Raw genomic sequence first — 16062 nt, 5'->3', positions numbered from 1 at the left:
GTGCTCTACAAAATCAGAAATAATACTGTTACTTCACAGCTTGTGAAATTCACCTTTCTCTGCACGAAGCCCCAACTAATCAGACTTTGTGCGTGGAACTCCATGAGAAGAGCTCGTAGTTCTCCTCCACGCCTATCTACGAGCTCAAGCTGAAATCGTGGCCTCTACCCCCTCTGCATTCCTTGTTCTTGTGGAAGCTAGCCCATAGTTAGTAGTTCTAGGAGCTGTGCCAAGCTACACCAGCTGATGATCTGGCCCATTACATTTTCTAGTCGACATTTCTCTCTTTTCCCTCCTCCATTTTATCGCTCATTCTCTGATAATAGTGTATTACAATTATATTTCTGTCACACAAGAGTACCATACCATCATGCTATTTTAATATTTCACACAATCCTCCTTTGTGTTATATATATATAGGTTTTCCCATCTTCAGAGCAGTTTCTCTGATAGATGTTTTTCTTTATTTGACATAGAGCACCAAGAAAATGTAATACTGTTGCACTTTTATATAAATTCTTTACTTAACTAATGGGACCAATCAAAGGCCAGCAAATGCAGACTGTAGCTATTGCATTGTCTAGGCAATGTGAAAGATAGGGAACTGCATACTTTCAAATGTGCTGAAGTAGTTCTGTGGAGTTACTCACAAGTGGCTGGAATTAAATTGACTAAGTGGTTTCTCCAAGCACAGCACCTGTCATATCTTGTCTTCTTTTCATAACTTCAAAGATATGAAAGTCATAAAACCAAACCCAGGAAGGGTCAGAAGTCAGCAGCTTCTTTGATTGATGCTTTGTCATATTTTGGCTCATTACCTCACCAAGTATTTTCTCTACTAAATCTCAACATTTATGAACCCGTGCAAAATAAATATTATTAAAAAGTAGGCAAGCAGGTCAGAGAGGATCTAAACAAGATGCATGAATCAAGCCCTTTTGCCTTCAGGATGCACTCAAAATAAAAGGTACAATAGAGATTACATTCACAATAATTGTTATATATTTCTTTGACCTTACAGTGGCTGGAAACATTGTTCAAGGAAATATTTTTTGCTGCTGTGTACAGAAGAATCTTTTTAATGAACACCATAGGGTTTACAGATCACTCTTAATGAATAAGGAACTAGTGTCCTGCAGGTAAATTGCCACCTATCTTTAGAAATAAACCAATCAATGAAGGTGATGTATAGAATGATAGAGTTATATGTACTTCTCCAAATAAGAAAACAAATATATCAATGTCCTTAATGTTGTATATAAAGAACACTTCAGGAGCTGGTAAAAACTCAGTTGGACTCCTGTTTTAGATTCTAAGGATCAATAATAGCAGTTAAACTGAGATTTAGTGACTGCTATAAACAGTTGCAGCCACAATATTCAAAGACACTAAACATTGTCTCAACAAAAAAACAAAACAAAACAAAAAAAACCCTCTGATGTTTGTTACAATTGTTTGCCACTTATTTTCAAAAGACATTTTATGGCTTTCAAAAAAAAAAAAAAGAAGCAATCTCTTTTGGATGCTATTATAACATCCGGTGTTAATTACTGTAAAAGATCAAGTGGCTTTAATAAGAACTTTAAACACCCAATAACATGCAATAGAAACCTGCTAAATTAATATATTTGTGCAAACAAATTAAAATTCCTTAAACAGATCTAGTCCCTTCTGAGGTAATTGAGTTGGTCTCTGCTGTTTTGTGGGATTTCGTGTTCTGTATCACGGATTTAGTGTCCATGAAACATATTCCTTTAGAAATATATAGCACCTGTCATCCTTAAAGAAACCAAAGTGCTGCATAAGTGTATGTATAGGGATTATTTCATCCACCATTCAAATGCAGGACAACAGGCACACAGGCAGCACATAGAGCCCAGCAGTGGGAGGAGTGAGAAATTTTGTCAAAGCACACAAGGGCAAACCCCTTCTGTTATGAAAAGTGCCCTGGGCTCTTATATGTCTGTGTGCCATATTGAGCCATGAGTGTCTAAGAAGAACTCTCCACTGATTTTAGTGGGGAGTTCTGCTTAGAAACTGACAGCATGATATGAGGTGTTGTAGTAGCCTTGTCTCTCTCACCAATAACAGATATTACCTCACCCAACCGGTCTCTCTAGAATGATATGAATCCTTTGTTCATTAGATCTTACCTGAAAGCTCTGTCTCACTCCATGCAGTAATTTGCATGGAACTTCAATTTATCTCTCTGAGAAGGATGAATGACTGAATTAATCTTACTGGGACTTGAACCTGTGTTCCCACTAGGGCTGTCAAGTGATTAAAAAAATTAATTGTGATTAATTGTGCTCTTAAACAATAATAGAATACCATTTATTTAAATATTTGTGGATGTTTTCTACATTTTCAAATATATTGATTTCAATTACAACACAGAATACAGTGTACCGTGCTCAGTTTATATTTATTTTATATTACAAATATTTTCACAGTAAAAAACAAATAAATTGTATTTTTGAATTCATCTAATACAAGTACTGTAGTGCAGTCTCTTTATCATGAAAGTTGAACTTACAAATGTAGAATTATGTACAAAAAAAACTACATTAAAAAATAAATCAATGTAAAACTTTAGAGCCTACAAGTCCACTCAGTCCTACTTCAGCCAATTGCGCAGACAAACAAGTTTGGTTACAATTTGCAGGAGATAATGTTGCCTGCTTCTCGTTTACAAGAAAGTGAAAATAGGAGTTTGCATGGCACTGTTGTAGCCAGCGTCACAAGATATTTATGTGCCTGATGAGCTAAAGATTGTCCCTTCATGCTTCAACCACCATTCAGGAGGACATGCGTTCATGCTAATGATGAGTTTTGCTCGATAACTATCCCAAGGAGAGCAGACCGACGTATGCTCATTTTCATCATCTGAGTCAGATGCCACCAGCAGAAGGATTTTCTTTTTTTTGGTGGTTCGGGTTCTGTAGTTTCCTCATCGTACCGTTGCTCTTTTAAGACTGCTGAAAGCATACTCCACATCCTGTCCCGATCAGATTTTGGAAGGCACTACAGATTCTTAAACCTTGCGTTGAGTGCTGTAGCTATTTTTGGAAATCTGACATTGGTATCTTCCTTGTGTTTTGTCAGATCTGCTGTGAAAGTGTTCTTAAAATGAACAACATGTGCTGGGTCATCATCCGAGACTGCTATAACATGAAATATGTGGCAGAATGCGGGTAAAACAGAGCAGGAGACATACTATTCTCCCCCAAGGAGTTTATTCACAAATTTAATTAACGCACTATTTTTTTTAATGAGCAACAGCAGCCTGGAAGCATGTCCTCTGGAATAGTGGCCAAAGCATGAAGGGGGCATATGAATGCTTAGCATATCGGGCACATAAATACCTTGCAATGCTGGCAACAAAAGTGCCATGCGAATGCCTGTTCTCACTTTCAGGTGACTTTGTAAATAAGAAGCAGGCAGCAGTATCTCCCATAAATGTAAACAAACTTCTTTGTCTTAGCAATTGGCTGAAGGAGAATTAGGACTGTGTAGACTTGTAGGCTCTCAAGTTTTACATTTTGTTTTTGAGTGCAGTTATGTAACAAAAAAGATCTACATTTGTAAGTTGCACATTCACAATAAGGAGATTGCACTACAGTACTTGTATGAGGTGAATTGAAAAATACTATTTCTTTTGTTTATCATTTTTACAGTGCAAATATTTGTAATAAAAAATAATAATATAATATGAGCACTGCACACTTTGTATTCTGTGTTGTAGTAGAAATCAATATATTTGAAAATGTAGAAAAACATCCAAAAATATTTAATAAATTTCAATTGGTATTCTATTGTTTAACAGTGCAATTAATCACGATTAATTTTTTAATAGCCTTTCTATTATAAAATAAAATATTGTTCTCATGATTCTTAGATGTTTCTTTTTTTCAATATTGCAAAGCAGATTGCATTTCATGCATATGGGTAGCATATCTAACGGAAGAAAACCGGTTTGAGGAAGGAAATTAAGGACTACTTTCTATGTGAGAAATATAACCGATTACAAATCCTCAGGTATTCTGACTCAAAAGAGTCAGACACAGAGTTAAAATATGATTTCATGTGTTTTAAATGTACATTTATTGTTCCTGTTGCTTCTAGCAAATTGCATTGGGCAATTTACAGTCGCTAACATAAAACCAAATTGTACAATAAATACTGAATTGCATATTTTATAGTGCTTTTCCCTTGAGTGTACGTCTCCGGTTTCTGAGTGTTGAGATTCTTTTTAGCTTATTTAAAGAAACCCTTTCTCAAAACAACGCTCTAGCAGTGTGTACTAATGTAATCTTGGTATTAGTGCCCTGTATCTAAAGTGTAAAGAAATAGTTTCTAACTCTTGTTTAAAAAAAAAGTAATCACAGAGCTTAGGGTGGGAGCTTGCTTTATATCATTGTACTTTTTTGACCTCTTCGTATTGAAACAGTAGGGAACAAATATACATGGACATCATATGAGAGGGTTGCACTTTTTTCAAGTTGGTTAGATGGAAGCTAATTACATCAGAAACCGAGTATTAGAATTAAGATAGGGGAAACTTACTGTTAGATGCTGTTATCTGAAAGCCAAACACAGTACTAGAGCTGGTAAAAAAAACTCTGACAAAAATGCGGTTTCGTCAAATGAAATGTTTTAGAGAAAATGTTGGTTTTGACAGAACTCTTCAATTTTGAACATTTGTTTCATTTTAATTTTCAAGAACAATTTTTTTAATATCTAGAATTGTTGTTCTTTTTTTCCTCCTCCCCCCCCTCCCTTGTCTGCCTCTGAATGCAACAGAGTGAATGACATCTAGGGGTTTGTTTTTATTCTTTTTCAGTTTTCCTTTTTTCAGTCTGTAACTTTTCAAAATGTCTCCTGCTTTGGAAAAGTTAGAGTGGAAGAAGGAAAAAAAAACAAAAAACTCTGTAACCCTGCCACTCTGTAATTTTGCAAATGTTAGAGAAGTTATGAAAAGTCAGAGTTGAAATAGAAAAAAAAAATAAAAAGAGGGGGAGGGAGCCCTAGACACCATTCATTTGTTTGCACCCAAAAGGAAAAAAATGGGTGAGGGAAAAACCTTAAAAAGATATTTGCAAAAAAAAAATTCAAAAAAATGATACAGTAACTCCTCACTTAACATTGTAGTTATGTTCCTGAAAAATGCGACTTTAAGCAAAACAATGTTAAGCGAATCCAATTTCCCCATAAGAATTAATGTAAATAGGGGGGGTTAGGTTCCAGGGAAATTTTTTTCACCAGACAAAAAAGTATATATTATATAGATATACACACAGCATACGTTTTAAACAAACAATTTAATACTGTTCACAGCTATGATGATTGTGAAGCTTGGTTGAGGTGGTGTAGTTAGAAGATGGAAGAGGGAGGGATATTTCCCAGGGAATGCCTTACTGCTAAATGATGAACTAGCACTTGGCTGAGCCCTCAAGGGTTAACACGTTAAGGTAGCCTCACACTTTACAAGGCAGCACGAACACGAGGGAAGGGAGACAGCGTAGCAGACAGAGACAAACACACACCTTGTGTGTGTGGGAGAGAGAGAGAGAGATACACTGCCCCTTTAAGTAAGCTGACCCACTCTTAAGTGAGCTGTCTTTTTAAGTGGATCAGAAAGTTGAGACCAGCAGCTGCTCTGTCTCCCTTGGTCTGTGTCCCCACCATGCTCTATATGGAGAAGAAGGGGTAAGCAGCGTGTAGGGGGAGGGGGACACCCTGACATTAGCCCCCCCCCCGCTTCCTCCCCTGCACAGCAAGCAGGAGTCTCTGGGAGCAGCTCCAAGGCAGAGGGCAGGAGCAGCACATGGCAGTGGGGGGAGGGATAGCTGCAATTGATAGCCTGCTGGGTGGCTGCAGCACAGGAAACTTAGGGGAGTGGGGAGCTGATGGGGGAGCTGCCAGTCCACCCTGGTTCCAAGCCCCCACCAGCTAGCTGTAATGGGCTGCTCTTCCTGCAAGCAGTGGACAAAGCAGATGGCTGCCAAATGACGTTAGAAGGGAGCACTGCACAACTTTAAACGAGCATATTCCCTAATTGATCAGCAACGTAACAACGAAACAATGTTAACCGGGATGACTTTAAGTGAGGAGTTACTGTACTGTTCCATTTTGAGCTCTTCAAAAGGGAAACAACTTCAAGATGGCAAATTGTTTTGTGAAATGTTTTTTGCATTTTTGTACCAGCTCTCGATGGTATTGTCTCTCTGCCATTACTGCTAAGGATTCTCCAAGGCCCTGCTCCTGCTCCCACTGAAATCAATAGCAAAACTCCCATTGACTCCAGTGGTGCAAGATCAGGGGCGGCTCTAGGTATTTTGCCGCCCCAAGCACGGCAGGCAGGCTGCCTTCGGCTGCCTGCGGAGGGTCCGCTGGTCCCATGGCGTGCCTGCGGGAGGTCCGCTGAAGCCGCGGGACCAGCGGACCCTCTGCAGGCATGCCGCCAAAGGCAGCCTACCTGCCGCCCTCACGGTGACCAGCAGAGCGCCCCCCGTGGCTTGCCGCCCCAAGCACGCGCTTGGCGTGCTGGTGCCTGGAGCCGCCCCTGTGCAAGATCAAACTCTAAGGGCCAGGTTTTCAGCTGGGGTAAATTGGCAAAGCTCCATTATCTCCAAGCTAAGGATTGGCCTTAAATATTTATATAACCTGAAGTACCCCAAGCAGCTGCACTATAGAACACATGGTACTTCTGGGTCATAATCAACTGGTCAGATTTTCTCATATAACAGTGTCATTTCTGGACCTGCTGTTTTTTAGATTGATTTCTTGGAATGGTTTTCATATGATAACTATACCATTTTGTAGTGTAAGTGAAGAGCAAAATGCTTGTCCTATTTCACTAACTTTAACACATCCTCTAGGTTTGTAGGTACCTGCATTTTTCTTGTCCCCGTTTGGTCCATATCTAGAATTAAATTGTCATGGATGTGGTTTCATTCTCTGGACATTTAAGTATTTTCAGTAGATATTCAGAACTGTTATGAAGTTCACTCAGTAATACTTCTGTGATTATCAAATATCTGTGTCTGAATAAATTATATTCAGTTGGCCATATGATCTGAGAAGATACCTGTCTAACAACATAAGCTATTTTATAATCTGGGGGAGGCAATACTGAAGATATTATTTGAAAAAGAAGAATGTTCAACCAAAATACTGCATGTAAAAGCTTTTCTGGGTCTGTAACAGCAGGGCCTAGAGAGGCATAAAGTCTTTAATAACAGATTGGTTATGTTTTTACAGAAAATAATTTTGGATTTTTTCCCGTAGTAACTCAATTTTCTGAACACTGTTTTCATGGGGAGAAATTGCATTTTTGCTGTGTTCCCAGAGTGAGCACCTGTTATTGTTCCATTGTATTTATCATCTCTTTAATCTCTGTGCATTTTTCCTTGTGCCTATATACTAAAGATGATCCCTCACAGTTTGGTAACATTCAACTATTCGAATGCAGGTGATAAAATATAAAATACGTTAATCCATATATAAAAGGCTGTGGTAGTGAAAAGAATCATACAGAGATAACTGTGGGTACATATTTGGATGTTTCCTTTCATTACAGGTGAACACGTTTTGCTTTACAATAACATGGCAATGTAATCTCATTTATAATCTCATATATATCTCATTTATACCTGTTCATTTTTCTTAAGTAGGCATAAAGTATATTTCTATTTCTTTGGTCAAATTCTGCTCTCAGCTACATCCATGTAATCTCATTGAAATCAATGGAGTAGCATGGATATAAATGAGAGGAAACTTTGGTCTGTGTCAGTGATTTAAATTTATCTTCTCATTGTTCATTCTTAGGTCCACAGCATGTTTTAAAGCCTGATCCTGGAGACCATAGTCACATGAGTGGCATTACTTGCATGAGTAGACTAATTAGTTTGATAGCATCATTTGTGAGTTAGGTTTAGCCAATGAGGCCCAAAGTCCAACCCTCACATGATGAGACTAAGCAAGCAATTTTAGAATATTAGCCAATTGATTAATCAGTAAGTACAACAAAGCATAGGACATATAAATGTCCAACTTTCCAAACATATCTAAGGATTATAGGATCAGAATTAGTGATGAACAATCCTTGAAAGCTTTGGGTATTCTATATGGGAAAATATTCAAAAGTTTAGCTGTTTATTTCATGTTTATCAAAATCTATTGAGGTTGGCTCTTCAGTTAGTATGGTAGTGAGTATCGCATGGATACTCTAACAATTTGTTAACTAGGATAGATTTGAAAACCATGGGGAGTGGAGTTTGGAGATGAAACTCGTATGAGATTTCAGTATTTGTAGTTTTGACAAGGCTGGAAATACAATGAAAAATACAATAAAAGTACACTTCTGACCTTAAAACCATCAGGAAATGCTTAGGCCCATGGGGATTAAAGTGACTCTTGAATCTTTTAGTTTGGGTTTTGAATGAAGTTACAAAAATTAGATTCTATTTTATCCAAACTTGTTTTCCTATCTCTAATGAGACTATGTGATAGATAGCACTTCTGATTGTAGCTGGTGTATAATTTGATATGTTGATCACTTTAGATACACAGTTACATATCAGTGGGAAACTCTTTTAGGTCTGCTGTGGACGGAATTGCCAAACTATTTTCTTAGAATTATGTAGATTATTGCTGGCATTTCTGAGAAAACTGTTGTAGACCATGCTTTTATTAATATTTCTAAACATGTGCATGTTATACTGTATGCATCTACACATAAAATCAATATTATTTGTTTAAGCTTGTTAACATGATTGACAGACTGGTTATTCTTTCTGCCCTGAAGTGCCTTCAAGTGTATAATATTAGCCACTGACTTGCACTGGCTAGTTTTGATTTAAATACATACCTTCTTGATTCTCTTCCCTCAAGGCAGCAGCATATAGATTATATTTTCTATCAAATCAATACTTTTTTTTATAATTGAGGCACAGGTGGAATGTATAGTAGGTTTCTAAACATGAGTATGTACATTATAAAAAAAGCCAAGGAACATTTAACTATTCTGATGAATACCACTATAAAGTACACACATTTTAAATCTCTTAGCAGAATTATGTTTTCCTAAACCACAATGTGGAATTGCATACAGAGTGATGATGAAAAATGCAACAGAAAACTGGAAGTTCTTTTGAGCTGAAAAGCTTCTTAAATTCTCGAATGTAATAGATTAAAAAGTAAATATTCTGATTTATTTTAATCCTGGTACTGCATAGAAGTGATAGTGATGGAAGAATACCTGGCTGCTGTGAAAATCAGATCAAAATGTTGTGATGTTTTTAAAAATTGACAAATTGAGAAAAACTGTATTTAATTTTTTTGAAGGGATGGGTCTGACAGTAATGTCGGTTATATACACCAGAAAAATCAATGAAATAACTTTTGCCTTCTTTTTGGTCCCTTGCCATAAACACGTGTAATAAGTCAACTTGACTGGCTGAGCAAACAGTGATCCTACCGGCCTCCTGTCTGCCTTTCAATTCCCTAACCCCTTATGGGCAAGAGCCAAAGAACAGCCAGTTTATTTATATTTGCTCTCTGCAATCTCCTTTACTTTTAGACTGGCTCTTTTTCTTTTCCATAAAAATATAAATGATAGCTTTTACAGAATGCCCATTTTGCACAGCAGTTCCTGAATTCCTCTTGGCTAGGCACAGTATATAGTAAAATAGTGCCTTTGGCATCTCACCTTCTGATCACTGCTAACACCTATCCAATAGGGTTGACAAGCAGAGTATACTTAAACTGCCACAGGCTATGACTGAGTCCTTTATACGCGTTTAAAACTGTGCTTAGAAGTAGAGAAAGGAAACTGTGCCTTTTATTTTGGTGTCACAAAACTGTCCATCAGGTAAGCAGGTGGGAGGTCAGATCTCTGCTAGCAAGTGTTGCATTTGTTAAGTCGGTGCCATTTGTAGGATATCTGGTTTCTTTATTGCAAAAGGCTATCATTTAAATCTTAACCTGAAACCGGAATGGAATTTGTGAATAAAAGCTGTTCTTCCAATCCTTATTGCCATCCATATATTATAATCATCACTAATTCCAAGAAGGTCCCTGGTAAATGACCACAGTACACCTTGGTCAGCTTGTGTTTCTTGCCTATAATATATTTTTTTTCAGTTTTGCTGTCTTCTGTGAATAACTCAATAGTTTGTTTTACGAATTGACAGCTTTCAAGCATCATTGGATAGCGTGACAACTCACCAGGGGAGTGAGAAATGAATTTTTTAAACATTAAAATAAGGAAACATCTTGGGTACTTTCCATCATTATATCTTTCAAATTTGGAAATTTATTTGTGGTGAAACACAGAATACTGTAGATAATCTCTTATTTTAAAATGATAAAGAAAACATTCAGTATTTTGGGCTAGATCAGGGGTGGGCAAACTTTTTGGCCTAAGGGCCGCATCAGGTTTCATAAATTGTATGGAGGGCCGGTTAAGGGATGGGGTCGTGGCCTGGCCCCCACATCCTATCTGCCCCTCCTGGGACTCCTGCCCCATCCAACACCCCCTGTTCCCCGATGCCCCCCCCAGGACCCCTGCCCCGTCCAACCACTCCTTCTCCCTGTCCTGTGACTGCCTCTGGAACCCCTGTCCCTGACTGCCCCCTGCCACCCTATCCAACCCCCCCCTCCTTCCTGAGTGCCCCCCCCCAGGACCCCTGCCCCTATTCAACCCTCTGTTCCCCCCCGACCGTCCTGACCCCTATCTATACCTCCGCCCCCTGACCACCCTGAACTCCCCTGCCCTCTATCCTACCCCACTCCCCCTTACAGTGCTGCCTGGAGCACCGGTGGCTGGTGGCGCTACAGCCACGCTGCCCGGCTGGAGCTGGGCCACGCAGCCAGTGCCACCACGCAGCACAGAGACCAGGTCAGGCCGGGCTCTGCAGCTGCACTGCCGCAGGAGCTCACAGCCTTACTGCCCAGAGCATTGCGCCGGCGGCGGCGTGAGCTGAGGCTGCGGGGGACGGGGGACAACAGGGGAGGGGCCGGGGGCAAGCCTCCTGGGCCAGGAGCTTGGGGGCTCGGCAGGACAGTCCCGTGGGCTGGATGTGGCCTGCGGGCCATAGTTGCCCACCTCTGGGCTAGATTGTACATTTAGGCACAGCCTTGAGCAAGGGCTTGTGCATAAATTGCAGCAGCTCTGGAGTAGCTCTACAAAAGAATGGCCATACTGGGTCAGACCAATGATCCATCTAGCCCAGTATCCTGTCTTCCGACAGTGCCCAGTACTTCAGAGGAAATGAACAGAACAGGGCAATTTTTGAGTGATCCTTTACCTGTCATCCAGTCCCAGCTTCTGGCAATTGGAGGTTTAGGGATACTCAGAACATTAGGTTGTGTCCCTGAACAACTTGGCTACATAGTCATAGGTGGTTCTATCCTCCATGAACTTATCTAATTCTTATTTGAACCCAGTTATGCTTTTGGCTTTTACAACATCCCTGGCAATGATTTCCTCAGGTTGACTGTGTGCTTTGTGAAGAAGTACTTCCTTTTTTTTGTTTTAAACGTGCTGCCTATTAATTTCATCAGATGACCGCTGGTTCTTGTGTTATGTGAAAGAGTAAATAACACTTATTCACTTTCTTCCCACCATGCATGATTTTACAGACCTCTATCATATCCCCTGTTAGTCATCTCTTTTCCAAGCTGAACAGCCCCAGACTTTTTAATCTCTCTTCTTACGGAAGCTTTTCCATCCCCCTAATCTATTTTGTTCCCTTCTCTGTACCTTTTTCCAATTTTAATGTATCTTTTTTGAGATGGGAGAACCCAGAACTGCGTGCAGTATTCAAGTGTGGGCATACCATGGATTTATGTAGTGGCATTATGATATTTTTTGTTTTATTATCTGTCCCTTTCCAAATGGATCCTAACATTCTGTTTGCTTTTTTGACCGCTGCTGCACACTGAGCAGATGTTTTCAGAGAACTATCCTCAGTGACTCCACAATTTTTTTCTTGAGTGGTAACAGCTGATTTAGACTCCATCATTTTGTATGTATAGTTGGGATTATCTTTTCCAGAATGTATTACTTTGCATTCATCAACACTGAATTTCATCTGCCATTTTGTTGCCCGGTCATGCAGTTTGAGATCCCCTTGTAACTCTTTGCAGTCAACTTTGGACTTCACTATCTTGAGTAATTTTGTTTCCTCTGCAAATTTTGCCACCTCACTGTTCACCCCCTTTTCCAGATCATTTATGAATATGTTGAACAGCACTGATCCCAGTTCAGATCCTTGAAGGACCTTTCTATTTCTCTCTCTCCATTGTGAGAACTAGCCATATAATCCTACCCTTTGTTTCTTACTTTTTATACAGTTACTGATCTATGAGAGGACCTTCCCTCTTATCCCATGACCACTTAGTTCGCTTATGAGCATTTGGTGGGTGATCATCAAAGTCTTTTTGAATGTCCAAATACATTAGATTGACTGGATCACCCTTCTCCTCATGCTTGTTGACTCCCTCAAAGAACTCCAATAGAGTAGTGAGTCATGATTTCTCTTTACAAAAGCCATGTTGACTCTTCCCCAACATATCATGTTCATCTATGTGTCTATGTGACGGAGTGTACTCCAGGCCCTTTGAGGCCCCCTGCTGGAGGTCTTGCGGTCCTACCATACCCTGCCCCAGAGAAGGAGCAGTGAAGGTGGGTCCTCCAGGCTTGCCTAGAGAGGCTGTAGGGAAGCAGCCAATCAGAGCGCAGCAGGTTCAGTTAAATGGACCTGCAGGACCTGAGCAGATCAGTTTATGGCAGAGACCAGAGGAGCAAGGAGAAAGGGTTTCTTGCTGGTTGCTGGAGCTCAAGGGAGAACCAGAAGGTGGGTTCTGATGATGTCATGCCATGAGGGAGAACTTCATCCCTGAGGTAAAGGTGATGAGGAAGGGGCTATGTGGGATGTGGCCCAGGGAATAGCAGCACCAACAGAGTGAAAGAAAGCAGCACATGGCTGCTATTTGTAGGGTCCCTGAATCGGGACCTGGAGTAATGGGCAGGCTCTGGTTCCTCCAGTGACCACAGGGGAAATGGCCTAAGCCGCAAGAAGGGGGTAAGACTCAGTACTAAAAGCCTGAGAAAGGGGCTAGAATTTAAACAGGTCAGTGAGAACCGCTGAGGACAAGGTCTCCAGGGACGAAGCCCTGGGAGCACTGCTCTATCGCAGGGCAGACATGGACTTAAAGCTAGCCCAGAAGGGGCTGCGAACTGAGCCCAGAGACAGGGCTGCAGACATTATCAAGGACACAGGGACAGGCCCTGTTGGAGCTTTTACCTCAAAAGGAGTTTGTTCATTCATGCTTTTGACTGTGTGACTTAGCCAGAGGGCTGAGCCACTGAAGACCTATCTGTTGAGGTTAACAGCCGACGGGGGGCGCTGGGACCAGAGAGAGAGTGTCAGAGAGAGTGCAGGTTCACACCCATCCACGAGAGATGAGTGTGATAATTCTGTCCATTACTATAGTCTCAATCACTTTCTGGGTACTGAAGTTAGGCTTACCAGTCTGTAATTGCTAGGATTGCCTGTGGAGCCTTTTGTAAAAATTGGTGGTACATCAGCCACCCTCCAGTCAGCTGGTATAGAGGCGTATTTAAGTGATAGGTTACATATCACAGTTAGTAGTTCTGCAGTTTCATATTTTAGTTCCTTCAGAACTCTTGGGTGAATACCTGGTGACTCATTACAGTTTAATTTATCAATTTTGTTCCAAAATCTCCTCTCAGTCTGGGACAGTTCCTCAGATTTGTCACCTAAAAAGAATGGATCACATGTGGGGATCTCCCCCACATCCTCTGCAGTGAAGACTGATGTAAACAATTGATTTAGCTTCTCCGCAATGGGCTTGTCTTCCTTAAGCACTCCTGTAGCACCTTGATCGTCTAGTGGCCCCATGGACTGTTTGGCAGACTTCTTGCAAATTCTTTCTTGGCCTGCCTGCCTTATACTTTCTCACTTGACTTGCCAGAGTTTATGCTTCCTTGTATTTTTCTCACTGGTATTTGCCTTCCAATTCTTAATGGATGCCTTTTTGCCTCAGACTGCCTCTTTTACTCTGCTGGTTAGCCATGGTGGCTCTTTTTTGGGTCTCCTTGCTATTTTTTTAAATATATATTTAGATTGCTCCTCTATTATGGTGTTTTTAAATAATTTTCCTGAATTTTCAGGCATTTCACGCTAGTAATGGTTCCTTTCAATTTCTGTTTAACTAGCTTCCTTTTTGCATAGTTTTCCTTTTTGAAGTGAAATGCTACTGTGGTGGGTTTCTTTGGCATTTATTTCCCATACAAGGATGTTAAATTTAATTACATTATGGTCACCATTACTGAGCGGTTCAGCTATATTAACCTCCTGGACCATCTCCTGTGCTCCACTTAGGACTAAATCAAGAATTGCCTCTCCCCTTCTGGGTTCCAGAGCAAGCTGCTCCAAGAAGCAATTATTTATGATGTCTCAAAATTTTATCTTTGCATCCCTTCCTAAGGTGACACATACCAAGTCAATATGAGAATAGCTGAAATCCCTCATTATTATTGTATTTTCTGCCTTTGTAGTCTCGTTAATCTCCATGAGCATTTCACAACTACTATTGGGATCCTGGTCCGGCGTGGTCGGTAGTATATTCCTACTGCTATACTCTTATTGTTCAAGCATGGAAATTCTATCCACAGAGATTCTATGGTACTGTTTGAGTCATTTCAGTTTACTTTATTTGACTCTATGCTTTCTTTTACATATTGTGCCCCTCCCCAGAGCAGCATGATTTACTCTGTTATTCCCATGTATTTTGTACCCTGGTATTATTGTGTCCCATTGATTATCCTCATTCCACCAAGTTTGCATGATGCCTGTTATACAAATATCCTCATTTAATGCCAGGCACTCTAGTTCACCTATCTTATTATTTAGACTTTCAGCATTTGTATATAAATACTTGTATATTTTGTCAATATTCAGTTGCTTGTTTTCATGTGTTATATTTAAATATGACTCTTTTAATCTAAATCTTTGGCTTCTCAAATGAAGGATTAGTGAGAGAGAAGACTGTTGACTTTAAAATAATGCAGTACCTTTGTAAATTGATTATATAAATAAATTCAAGCAATATTTTCCAACACACTAGAGATTGATCATAAAAATAATGAAGGGGTGGCATCACTGTTCATACCATTGCCCTGTGATGTCTTACTTTAAAAGATTTCATGCAGCAGAGATGTGCAATCTATGTGAGTGAAATATCCAATATTTCTGAATTATCTATCAACATTAAAAAAATATAGTCTGCCTCCATTTGTGGATAGCAGGGAAGGATCTACTTCATCTGGATAGCTGCAAAGATAAAATAAAGTGGCATTTTTGGAAAGTGATGACAAAAAGATGTGCTATCATTTATGTCCAATTACAGTGTTACAATGACACAAGATAACTTCGCAAAACAAAATGCTGTGTTATAAGTTGCAAGTGTCACACAAAAGGGTGTATATTTTGGAGTTGCAATTATGGTAGGCCATTAACATTTTTGCCTTAAATATTTCCCTTTTCCCAAAGGTGCAATTAATTGCATACTCAGGGCCAATGCAGGTCCTATCTATCTATTTTGAGTCTATTTTGAGGACTCAATTGGTGCTTAGACCCAATGCTTGAGCCTCTGCACAGGGTATGAATTTTCACCCACTGTAAATTCATTTCTAGAAATCTGAGGTTGTTTCGTACCCTTTACCATTATTGTGCCTGGCAAACAGTAGTTTGGGTCTAGCTGCTCAGACAAATGAACAGGTTGGTAACTACTCTTATTATACTGGTTTATCCACATGACTGAATCTTTTATTAATGTTATCAGATTATCCAGATCCATCGGTATGACGGGGTAGAGAAAGAAAGATAGATGAGGAGTATCCATTTTTATGTTAAGACTTAACTGGTCTAGTTCATGAAGGGGAAAAGGAGGGTGACAAGGTTGTTACTTTCTTCATAGTGACTTTTTCCAGTGATCAATATCTGAACTTTGCTGAAGTCCTTTATGGCT

At 39.8% G+C, this 16062-nt stretch overlaps 1 long non-coding RNA gene across 8 annotated transcripts in view; it reads left to right on the top strand.

The window, feature by feature from the left end:
- Positions 1–16062, top strand: part of LOC120384634 — a 122454-nt gene that overhangs the window by 17857 nt on the left and 88535 nt on the right. Inside the window, exon 1 of one of the 8 annotated variants that reach the window (XR_005588995.1) lies at positions 12748–12863. The exons of the other annotated variants lie outside the window; for them this stretch is intronic. This is a non-coding gene — a long non-coding RNA (uncharacterized LOC120384634). Of the gene's footprint in view, positions 1–12747; positions 12864–16062 lie in introns of those variants that run through there. 8 annotated transcript variants of the gene reach the window in all.

This window comes from Mauremys reevesii, linkage group 16 (assembly GCF_016161935.1).
Source record: "Mauremys reevesii isolate NIE-2019 linkage group 16, ASM1616193v1, whole genome shotgun sequence".
Taxonomy (NCBI): Eukaryota; Metazoa; Chordata; order Testudines; family Geoemydidae; genus Mauremys; species Mauremys reevesii.
This window is presented reverse-complemented; position numbering and strand designations above follow the sequence as displayed.